This window comes from Pan troglodytes, chromosome 9, assembly GCF_028858775.2.
Source record: "Pan troglodytes isolate AG18354 chromosome 9, NHGRI_mPanTro3-v2.0_pri, whole genome shotgun sequence".
NCBI lineage: Eukaryota > Metazoa > Chordata > Mammalia > Primates > Hominidae > Pan > Pan troglodytes.
In genome coordinates, this window is record NC_072407.2 from 72846424 (window position 1) to 72858552 (window position 12129).

Consider the following 12129-nt stretch of genomic DNA (forward strand, 5'->3'; position numbering starts at 1 on the left):
TGTAGATGATAACCTAAATACATGACCCTATACTTATCTTTAAAGACAAAACTGTTTTTCCCTGGTAATGCACTTTTTTTTTTTTTTCAGATAGAGTCTTGCTCTGTCACCCAGGCTGGAGTGCAATGGCACAGTCTCGGCTCACTGCAACCTCTACCTCTGGGTTCAAGCGATTCTCCTGCCTCAGCCTCCCGAGTAGCTGGGATTACAGATGCCTGCCACCATATCCGGCTAATTTTTTGTACTTTTAGTAGAGACGGGGATTCACCATGTTGGTCACGCTGGTCTCAAACTCCTGACCTCAGGTGATCTGCCTGCCTCGTCCTCCCAAAGTGCTGGGATTACAGGCCCTGGCTGTAATTCACATTTTCAAAGACAGAACTTCTGTTTCACAATAGTTTTTTTGTTTTGTGATTTTGTTGTTGTTGTTTTAACGCAGGAGATTTCCCTCTTAACAGTGACCTACACGTTACTAAGTCAGAGAGATTTTGAACTAAGCAGTAACTATCATCCCTTACGGTTCTCACCTTCTCTGGATGGTGTTTGTGTCGGTTCTCTGTTTATGAGCCCAAGGAGTGAGGGGTTCCATTCGTCAGCTGACCCACATGTAAATCCTCAGGCTGAAACTCATAGGGCTGTGAGACCCCGGACCGGTTGCTTAATTTCTCTGAGCTCACATCCTTACATGCAAAATAGGAACGACAATACTGAACACACAGTTCAGGATTGTTCTGGAGATTGGAGGAAAACCATGAGAAACGTCCGGTTTGAAGCCAGCTGCCCAACAGGCACTGGCTGGTGTCGGAATCGGGGTCAGGATTATTGTCAGGACCCTCAGAGCCCCATGGTACCCACTGCCCGGTGCAAACCTCTGAAGCTCCCCCAACCCAGGCATCTCTGAGAGCCTTAAGTTAAGGAGCCTGTCTGGGAAAGGGACCATTGCTTGGTCATCCTCAAAGCTGCAGGGCAGAGTTTTCCAAACACAGTCATTCCTACACATTTATTTCTAAAAGCAGCTTGCAATTTACTTACTTATTTTATATATATATATATATATTTTTTTTTTTTTACTTATTTATTTATTATACTTTAAGCTCTAGGGTACATGTGCACAACGTGCAGGTTTGTTACATATGCATACATGTGCCATGTTGGTGTGCTGTACCCATTAACTCGTCATTTACATTAGGTATATCTCCTAATGCTATCCTTCTCCCCTCCCCCCACCCCACAACAGGCCCCAGTGTGATGTTCCAAAGGAATATAAATCATGCTACTGTAAAGACACATGCACACATATGTTTATTGTGGCACTACTCACAATAGCAAAGACTTGGAACCAACCCAAATGTCCAACAATGATAGACTGGGTTAAGAAAATGTGGCACATGTACACCATGGAATACTATGCAGCCATAAAAAATGATGAGCTCATGTCCTTTGCAGGGACATGGATGAAGCTGGAAACCATCATTCTCAGCAAACTATCGCAAGGACAAAAAACCAAACACCGCATGTTCTCACTCATAGGTGGGAATTGAACAATGAGAATACTTATTTATTTATTTAGAGACAGTCCGCTCTGTTGCCCAGGCTGGAGTACAGTGGTGTGATCTCGGCTCACTGCAACCTCTGCCTCCTGGGTTCAAGTGATTCTCCTGCCTCAGCCTCCTGAGTAGCTGGGATTACAGGTGCCCGCCACCACGCCTGGCTAATTTTTAATAGAGACAAGATTTTGCCATGTTGGCCAGGCTGGTCTTAAATTCCTGACCCCAGGTGATCAGCTCGCCTTGGCCTCCCAAAGTGCTGGGATTACAGGCGTGAGCCACCGCGCCCAGCCTTAAAGCAGTTCTTTAAGTCACCATTTTAAGTGGAAAACCAGCCTCCCTGGCATAGATGGAAGGAAGCCTTCACATTCAACAAGGGGGAAAGCAGGCTATGGGGTCCCAGTAGAGCTGCACTGCTGTCTGTGGGAGGCACTGGGCCAGGCCCGCCTTCTCCAAGTTATAAGGAGGACTACAGACCACAGAGCTGTGTGGAAGAGTCCCCAGCCCCCAGAAAAAAGGCAAACCACACTGTGGGAGCAGTTATCTGCACACCTGCACCACTGACAAAGGTCTTGCTTCTGAAGTATACAAGGACTGACCACAAATCAATACGAAACAGACAAGCCTGAAGAAAAACAGGCAGAAGACCCGAACTGGCGCATGGCCAAAGACGACACACAAACAGTCACCCAATACATGCACAGAAAGGTGCTCGGCCTCAGAAGTAATAAGGGAACTGCAAATGGCAATCACAACCATATCATCATCGCACACGCAGCGCGTCCGCAGCGGAAGGGCCCGTCAGTAGTGAGCTGGCGACACGTGGGCACCATTACTCTTACAGACTAAATGTCTGTGACCCCCTCCAGAATTCACAGACCTGCAATGTGATGGGGACTTTGGGGTGTGATTGGGTTTAGATGAGTCACGAAGCTGGGGTCCCCAAGATGGGATTCCTGCCGTCCTAAGAAGAGATAGCACAGTGCTTTTCTCTGTCTCTGTCTTTCTGCGGATGAGGACACAGAGAGACAGAGGCTGTCTGCAAGCCAGGAAGAGGGCTCTTCCCAGAAATGGCCATGCTCGCACCCTCATCTCTGACTGTCCAGCCTCCAGAACCAGCATTTTAGCCCTCCAGATCTCAGTGTTCTGTTACAGAAGCCTGGACTGACAATGAGGTCCAGGCAGGACAGGGTTGCAGAATTCAGAAAAGCAGAGGACGTGTCCAGCCTGACCACGGTCACCCCTGGGGTATGGGCGATGGAAGGGCACCCACGTTTACATCGAGACACAAGGGTAGGGACTCCCACAGCAAGCGGACTATGACTGCCCACGGCGGGACAGAGGGACAAATCCCCAGTGAACGACCTCACAGTGAAAACAAGTGACCCAGATCTACTCACATGGCCCAGATACCAGGGACAGCTGTTGGGAGAGAAGCCAGCACAGCACAGCACACGCCAATCCTGTCTCCATATGGCTCACGAGTGGGCAGAGTCCCACGACACTGTCTGAGGCTGTGTAATAAGAGCCTGGGACTAGTAATAAAATCAGGAAGCAACTGTGTGCGAGACCAGCCCTGGGCAGAGACAGTTATCCTGGGGAGGGAGCTGAGGAGGCAGAGGGGGCGTGTGGGTGGGGTTGGGGGTGCTGGGTCCACAGGGTTTGTTTTATAACTGCCCACTGGACGTGCGGTTGTTTTGTGAACCTCTCTGTATGCTTGTTACGCGCCACACAGAAAAATTAAAAATAAAAGCATCACACAGGCACCAAACAGGATCCTCCCATCTATTTGGAAGGCCCGGAAGAGGAAGGAGTGAAGGGGAACTGCTGGATTCTGGGTCTGACCTGCAAGGTCGTCTCCCAGATGCCTGCCCTGGGCACCCACTGTGTGAGCCTTGGAGGTGACACAGACTCAGGGGGTGTGAGACACAGGGCAGGGGCCACTGGGGACAGGCTGGAAGTGGGAACAAGTGGCTGCCTGAAGGCCCCAAGGGTGTCTCCGGGGCAAAGCCGGGATGTTTCAGGTGCTGCAGGAAGAAGCCGGGCACCCTGTTCACCCAGCCAGGGTCTCACTTGGCACAAAGAGGCCTCGGGAGAATACACAGAAACCCCTGCTTTTTTTTTTTTTTTTTGAGACAGAGTCTCGTTCTGTCACCCAGGCTGGAGTGCAGTGGCAGGATCTCAGCTCACTGCAACCTCCGCCTCCCGGGTTCAAGTGATTATCGTGCCTCGGCCCCCCAAGTAGCTGGGACTACAGGGCGTGCGCCACCACACCCGGCTAGTTTTTTGTTTTTTTTTTTTTTTTAAGTAGCGACGGGGTTTCACCATGTTGGTGCAGTGCAGTAGTGTGATCTCGGCTCACTGCAACCTCTGCCTCCTGGGTTCAAGCGATTCTCGTGCCTCAGCCTCTCGAGTAGCTAGGATTACAGGTGTCATGTTGGCCAGGCTGGTCTCGAACTCCTGACCTCTCAGGTGATCTGCCCACCTCAGCCTCCCAAAGTGCTGGGATTACAGGCATGAGCAACTGTGCCCGGCCATAGAAACCCTGAGTTCTAATCCGCATTTGCCATTGACCAGCGAGGTGATGTCCCCAGGTGTTACTGTCCCCCTCTGTGGCATGGGCTGAGCTCTGTCTGCCTCCCCGGGAGCCTGTGGCTGAGGTCCAGGGAGATGCTGGGTGGGGAAGTCAGGACTCCTCTGGCTTCCCCATCTCGGTAAATGTCAGGGCCTCTGCCCAGAGTCCTTCAGCCCCGGGGCCAGGGCCCACGCTCCAACCGCCACTGCTAAGAGCCCTCCTGCTATTGGGGGCTGCTGTCCTGCCTCCCATCCATGGACACAGGAAGCCACAGGTGGTCCCCTGCAGGCTGAGCTGTCAGGGCCAGGGACACGAGGTGCCACTTTCAGCTTTTGGTCCCAGGTCCTGAGCACAAGTGGTGGCTTCCCAGGAGGGCCATCTGCAGAGGGTCTCTGGGTTTCCATGGGGTGTCCTGGGGCCTGTGTGCCTGCAGCTGCTAGGCCCGTAGGATGCCTCCGTCCAGCACAGACCTGATTTCTGGGTAGCCTGTGAGCCTCCGGGAGGACCCAGGCTATGGGCCCGATGGGCATGGCCAGGAGGGGACAGGAGACCTGCACACCACACAGGACAGACCCCTGGGGGCGCCTGGGCCCCCTCCTACCCTCGTCCACACACCATCTTACCCCCCCAGACTTGAGGAGGCATGAGGTTTGCTGCTAAAAGTGTTGGGGTGACCCGAGGGGGAGGGGCCCTCACTCATCAAAGCAGATCTCTGCTTTAAACCTGCGTTGCTCCAGATGGCCCCCAAAGCTCTCCTGTCCAGGGTGGTAGCCCATCCCCTTACCTAACTCTCCTCTCTCCAAAAGTCTCCTCTCCTTCTTTTTTTGCCAGCTGGCCCTGCTCCCCACAACCCCGCCAAGCTCCATCACCCGCTCAGTGGAGCAGAGGCAGCCTGCCGGTTGCAGGGAGAGGAGTCTGTTCCCAGTGAATGCCACTACCTCTGTCTCTCCAGCACCCCCCAGGGGCTGGGCAGGGCCTGTCAGTGGGGTGAAGGGAGGTCTCTAGAGGGTGTTCCAGGTGGCCGGAGCCGCCGTTAGTCTCAGGCTTCCAGGTGGTGCTGGACCCTGCCACACCTTCCAGGGGCTCACATGTTCCAGGACAGGGGGTGCAGTGACAAAACAAGAGAGGTAACAGCGGCCTTGGGCGTCATCCCCCATCTCGGGCACCAGGCTGCCCAAACAAAAGCCGAGATTAATTTGCACCAGGTCGAGGGAGTGGACATGGGGATGCTCTGTCCGCTTCAGGGACTGTTTGGTTTCTAAGCACGGGCTCAAAGAGGAGGGGTTCCACTATCACCTGAGGGTGGTCGCCTGGGCCCACTGATGGGCTGGTGTCCTACCTGCTATGCACAGATGGGCCCGGGACCAGACCTCTAGCAGTGTAGAGGTTCCCACACTGCAGCCCAAGTCTCCTCTCAGGGTAAGCGGGACCGTGCCAGCGTTTGCAACAAACACCAGGAGTAACTTTCAAGTGGAAACACAGCTGGCACGGGCAGCACAGGGCTTATCAATGATGGGGCAATAAAGTGGAATTATGACCTTTGCACCTGTCCTTTGCTTCTGTGCCTTTCTCCTCTGCAGCCACCCTGGGCTGTCTCTGGCCTGGCCTCCTTTTACAATGGAGCTGGGGGTAGGACAGTCTATTAGACCAAGCCTCACAAAGCAGGGAAGCAGATGGGCAGGGGCTGGGTGGAGGTGAGGGCAGAGCAGGAGTGACAATGACCTGCTACTGTAGCCACAGTGCCCTGCATGGCCAGAGCCTTGGTGGTGCTGGTGTTCCCAGGTATTACTATCAGGAAGCCCATTCCATCAGTGCTGTTGGTAACAATTCTTGTATGCGTATGGACTTTTATACCTTTGCATTCTTCTCTGTGAGCCACTGCAACAACCCTGCAGGGCGTGTCTATCTGCAGGGCATATAAATCCAACTTACAGATGAGAAAGCTGAGACATACAAGGGTAAAATAATTTTTCTCAAGGGCACCAAGTGTGGTGTTGATTTCTTTACATCAAGAGGGGATGTGAGGAAAGAAATGAAATTTCAAGAACTAGAAGGGGAAAGCCAGGAACCTCCTCCAAACAAAGGGAAGGCTGCACAGGGCTGGGATGAGGAAGAATATTTGTTCATGGCCAGAGCAGTAGCGTTCACCAAGGTGGAGTGCCAGACTTGACTAGCATCATCCCTTTATCATCTTAAAACCTCTGACACCATCACCACCAGCATCATTGCTAGTCACATCACTACCACCATCAATCACCATGACTATCACCATCAATAGAATCACTACCATCATCACCAACAAAAACAGCATCACCACTATCATCACCATGACCACCATCACCAGCATCACCACCATCATCACCATGACCACCATCACCAGCATCACCATCATCACCAAGATCACCACCATGAGCATCACCATCAGCACCATGACAACCACCACCAGCATCACCACCATCATCACCATGACCACCACCAGCATCACCACCATCATCACCAAGATCACCACCACCAGCATCACCACCACCAGCATGGCCACCACTACCAGCAGCATCACCACCATCATCACCATGACCACCACCACCAGCATCACCACCATCATCACCATGACCACCACCACTAGGATCACCACTATCATCACCGTGACCACCACCACCACCAGCATCACCACTGTCATCACCAAGACCACCACCACTAGGATCACCACTATCATCACCGTGACCACCACCACCAGCATCACCACCATCATCACCAACACCACCACCACCAGCATCAACACCATCATCACCATGACCACCACCACTAGGATCACCACTATCATCACCGTGACCACCACCACCACCAGCATCACCACTGTCATCACCAAGACCACCACCACTAGGATCACCACTATCATCACCGTGACCACCACCACCAGCATCACCACCATCATCACCAAGACTACCACCACCAGCATCAACACCATCATCACCATGACCATCACCATGACCACCACCACCAGCATCACTACCATCATCGCCATGAGCACCACCACCAGCATCACCACGATCATCACCATGACCGCCACCAACACCACCACCACCATAAACAGCATCACCATGGCTGCCATCAACCACTTATCATCATTACCACCACCACCACCACCCCTGGTCCCTGACTCCAAGGCCACAAAATCTTAACATCTCAGAGGCTGGCTGACCCTGGGGATGCTCCAGCCTCCAGGTAAAGGAAACAGATGTCAGCTCAGATGTATCTATGTTTATTTAGGTCCTGGGCTGGCCACCCATGCTTCTGAGCAAGTCACTCACCATCTCTGACCTCGTGTCAAATGGACTAACATCACTGCATGCCCCCCTCCCAAGTTTACTCTGAGGATCACATGAGTTACCTATAAACATCAAATGAGAGGTGAGAGGATGCAACCACAGGGACAAGGTTTGGAACTGTGTGCTCTGAAAAGGCTGGAACGATAATGTTACATGGCCTGCAGGATGGGGGAACATGACTTACTCCAGTGCATACTTGATATGGCTCCCGAGGGAGAGCAGGTGGATCCCAGAAGCTGACCTAGTGTTGAACTGGGAGGCGTGACAGCTAAGAGGACAGGTCCCCCACCAGGGCCATTGTGGATGAGGACTTTCCTCATTGTGTCATCTTCTTATCAATGGCCACAGACAAGAAATCTCAAAGGACGGTGGCCCCAAGTCACTTGTGACTTCAGCAGCTTCCCTTTATCCATGATTTCACTTTCTGAGGTTTTAATCACCCACGGTCAACTGAAGTCTGAAAATATTGAACAGAAAAGTCCAGAAATAAACAGTTGAAAAGTTTTCAATTGCATGCCATTCTGAGTAGCGTGATGTCGAGTGCCGTTCCGCCCGGGGGAAGTGACTCATCCCTTTGTCCAGCGCACTCCTGCTGTCCACACCACCCACTGGTTAGTCACTTAGGAGCTGGCTCTGATATCAGACCAAAAACACAGTGTATGCAGTACAGGGCAGTACAGGGTTCAGCGCTGTCCCCCATTTCAGGCACCCAATGGGGGTCTTGGGATGTAGCCCCTGAAGATAAGGGGGGACTGCTGCAGTCACAAAAGAGTTGGTAAAACCAAGAGGTCCCCATCCTTCTCCTGCCCAGCCCCGACCCCAGGGTTGGATTTGGGAGGAGGAGATTTAAACTCCAAGTGTGTCCTGAAACCCCGACGAGGCCACACAGGGTGTCCTATAGGAGACAGGAGGTGACGGCTCCAGGTGTGGCTTCAGATGATAGAGGAGCAACGCACTGCGCTCAGGGCGATTTCTGGGAGGAGGAAACACAGCCAGCCTCACCACCACCCTGTCGGGTCCACACGATCTGAAGGAGAGATCCGAGAATGTTATGCCCATTAGTCCTTGGGGTGTGGGGCTGGTGGCGGTCCGGAGACACTTCTCAGAGCAAATGGCAATGCTAAGCTGTAAGATGCTCCCAGTAAGGGCCCCCTACACTGGTAAATTAGAGAGTGGCTGGAAAGGAGAGTCCACGGCAGGGATTCTGAATGGGAACAGTCCATGGGAAGAGAGCTTGGGAATCTGGACAGCCTGGCACACATGCTTCCCAGACACATACACAACACGTGTTTTCTTATGAATAAGCGGGGATCATAAAGGCACCTCCCATTAAGGGCAATTACGAGGCTCAAATGAGGTCCTCTCTCTTCTCCATTGAGTGCCACAAAAAAGTAGAAAAGACACACTGCAAACCACATCTGTTTCCTGGTCAGAGCTCTGACTTTCTGATCTAGACCCTGTGCTTATGGCTAGCTTCTAGAAACTTCTAGAGAGCCATGGGGACTATTCTTAAATGCAGACTTACCCCACAAGAGTGGCCAGTCAAGGGAAGGCACGGCTAATCCCATCCTACACTCACACCTTCTACCCAGTCGAGACCCCTGCACCAGGGAGTCAGCCAGAAGATTCCGGAAGCCCATTCTGCAGAGAATCCCATCAAGTCACTTCCTCGGTGGTCTCTGCAGCTGATTGAGGATCCCAACTCCAACAGGCTCTGGCGGTACATACGGCACAGGACATGCCAAAACTATACTGGGTAGGTGCTGCTCATCTGGGTAGGTGCCCAGGAGTGAAGTAGGAGTTGAGAATGTGGCATCTTACGCCCCAGTCTGAGCTGCCTGGCTGTGAGTCCCCCACTCCTACCTCAGTGGCTTTCAGGTGACCAGATCCTACCTGTCTCTGGAGGATGGAAACAGGGATGTACAGCGGTGACTCATCACACCGATTTTCTCACCATGTTCTACATGAATGGTGCTCACTGATAGTCAAGTCTTTTGTTTGTTTCAGCAACTAAAATACGATTTGCTCTGGTGCTGCTTGGCCTTGTCATTTTCTCAGGGATAAACAGAGAGCCCTGGCCTGACAGTTTCCATGTACACATAAGATGTGTCGCTGAAAACTGCACACACGTGCATTGCATTCATTTTTCATAAACTGCCTCATCCATGGGTGCCAACTGATTACTTGGGAAATATTTTATCTTTGTTTCTTAGTCAAGATACATCAACAGGGGCAGCCCTGATTTCAATGTGTAGAATTCTGAGGAGGAAGGATCAAGTGATTCTACAATCCACCAGCCTGAATTCACAGATGAGGAAATTGATGTCTTGGAAGATGCGGAAGGCAGTCAAGTCCCCAGCAGGGGAGGTGGGCACTGTCTCTCCACCCAGGGTGCATGTCCACCCAGGGCACTGTCTCTCCACCCAGGGTGCATAAAGAGGGTCAGCTTTATGGGCCAACGGACCAGGCTATAGCACCCAGTTATGCAGCCAAGCACTAGCCTAGGTGTTGCTGGGAGGGTATTTTGTAGATGTGGTTAACATTTACAGTCTGTTGGCTTGAAGTCAACATTTTTCTCAGTAATGTGGGTGGGCCTCCTCCAATCAGTTAAAAGGCCTCAAGAGCAAAATTGAGGTTTCTTTGAGGAAGAAGAGATTCTGCCTCAAGTTTGCAGCACCAGCTCCTGTCTGGGCGTTCCAGGCTGCTGGACTGCCCAGAGGATTTTAGACTTGCCCGTTCCCATGATCGGGTGAGCCAAGTCCTTGAAATGAGTCTCTTAATACATACGCTCTATCTGTATCTACATCTGTGTCTACGTCCTACTGGTTCTGTTTCTCTGGAGAATCTTGACTCAAACAGTCACCAGGAGGTGGCTCCTGGCCCGGGACCACAGGTCCCAGCATCTGCAGCATCCAGGTCCCCTCCACAGGGTGTCACGGGCGATGATGTGTGTCCCTGCTGTGCCAGAGCCTCACACAAGAGGGCAGCGTTTCTCCATTCTCTCTCCCCGTCTCTGCAGGCTGGGGGCAGGGGACCCTAAGGTCCTCAAGGATGACCAGGACACAGAATGGAAGGGCCTGGACTGCTTGGTCACATCATGGAGAAAATCAGCCCGTCTGCTGACCAGAAGAGACCACACTGGGTGGCTACTGGGCAGGAAAAAAACCTGCACTCCATTAAGCCACTGAAGTTGTGGGTTCACTTGTTGTAGCAGCTGACATTGAGCTACCTAATACAAATGGGTGGAAAGCTTTAGAGTCTTGACAAAAGCCAGACCTTCCAACTCCTAACTGATCAAGTGCAACACCACCCAACCTCCTTTTCACAAACGCGGTGGGCCAACTGACATGCACTCTGTCCTGGATAGGCACCATGCAGAGCACAGGTGTCCCTGCCCTCAGAGAGCCTAAACTCCAGCAGGATGGGGTGAGGACATGCATGTAATTAAGCACCAATTTTCTAGAGCACCATCTTCCAAGATGCATCTCCTCTTGCATATAATAACAACATAGTCATATGTGGCACTTAGCTCTCAGGTCTCTGGGCTGATGCATGCAAACAAGTGAGATTTTATAAGTCTGGGCATGCCTCTGTCTCTTACGCACAGAAACAAAAAAGCTATGATCATAAACTTCCCCCCAACTCTTCATACGCATCATCTCCAGGCTTCACATTTCAGATAAAGAAGTCTACTCAGAGCCAGCCAGAGACAGCTGAGCTGAGAATAGACCCGGATATGTTTCTGTTTCCCCATTGCCTCAGGTGGATGTGCAGGAGGATTAATCACTGGCAGTCACACCAGGATCACCACCCTGATCACTGCATGAGAAACACTGTCCTGATGCAGGTACAGGTCACAGCTCAAGCATCAGTAGTTACAAATAATGGGTCATAGTCCCTGCCCAGTAACTCCCTATCTGTGTGCTCCGACATGCTGAGATGGGGATGCTTATGTGTACAATGCAGGTGATGATTCCTGCCCTACTTATTCCAGAAGGTTGGATGAGACAGCATGCAGGAAAGCCCACTGGAGACTGTGAAGTCCCATAAACATGCAGCCTTAAGAAATTACAACTAAGGCTCAGGTGAGTAAGCCCACTATATCTTGAAGGCATAACTACCAAACTATTCATGGAACTAAGCTGAACTTGTATCATTTGACCAACCATCCATCCAACCAACCAACCAATCAGCCAGCCAGCTAACCAACCAACCAACCAACCAACTAACCAATCAGTCAGTCAGCCAACTAGTTAATCAACCAACCAACCAGTCAGCCAGACAGCTAATCAACCAACCAACCAACCAACCAACTAATCAGTCAGCTAGACAGCTAATCAACCAACCAACCAACCAGCCAGCTAGCCAGCCAGCCAGCCAAGCAATCAATCAACCAACCAACCAACCAACCAACCAACCAACCAACCAACCAACCAGCAAGCCAGCTAGCTAATTAACCAACCAACCAATCAACCAGCCAACCAGCCAACCAACCAACCAACCAACCAACCAACCAACGAGGACCACCATTTGATTTTGCTGTTTGTTATCCCCAACCTCCAGCGACTGTCATGAGGCTATGAGAATTCACTGGGTCCTGAGCAGCCACTTCTTTACTGAGTTATTCATTCTGTGAGTCACTCACTTATTTCATTTAATGTTCATGAATGGAGTTTACCAA

The 12129-nt window shown here is 51.6% G+C and overlaps 1 protein-coding gene across 7 annotated transcripts in view; it reads right to left on the reverse strand.

The window, feature by feature from the left end:
- The window catches only part of SHANK2 (SH3 and multiple ankyrin repeat domains 2), a 695443-nt gene that overhangs the window by 315407 nt on the left and 367907 nt on the right, over window positions 1-12129 (reverse strand). The window lies entirely within an intron of this gene.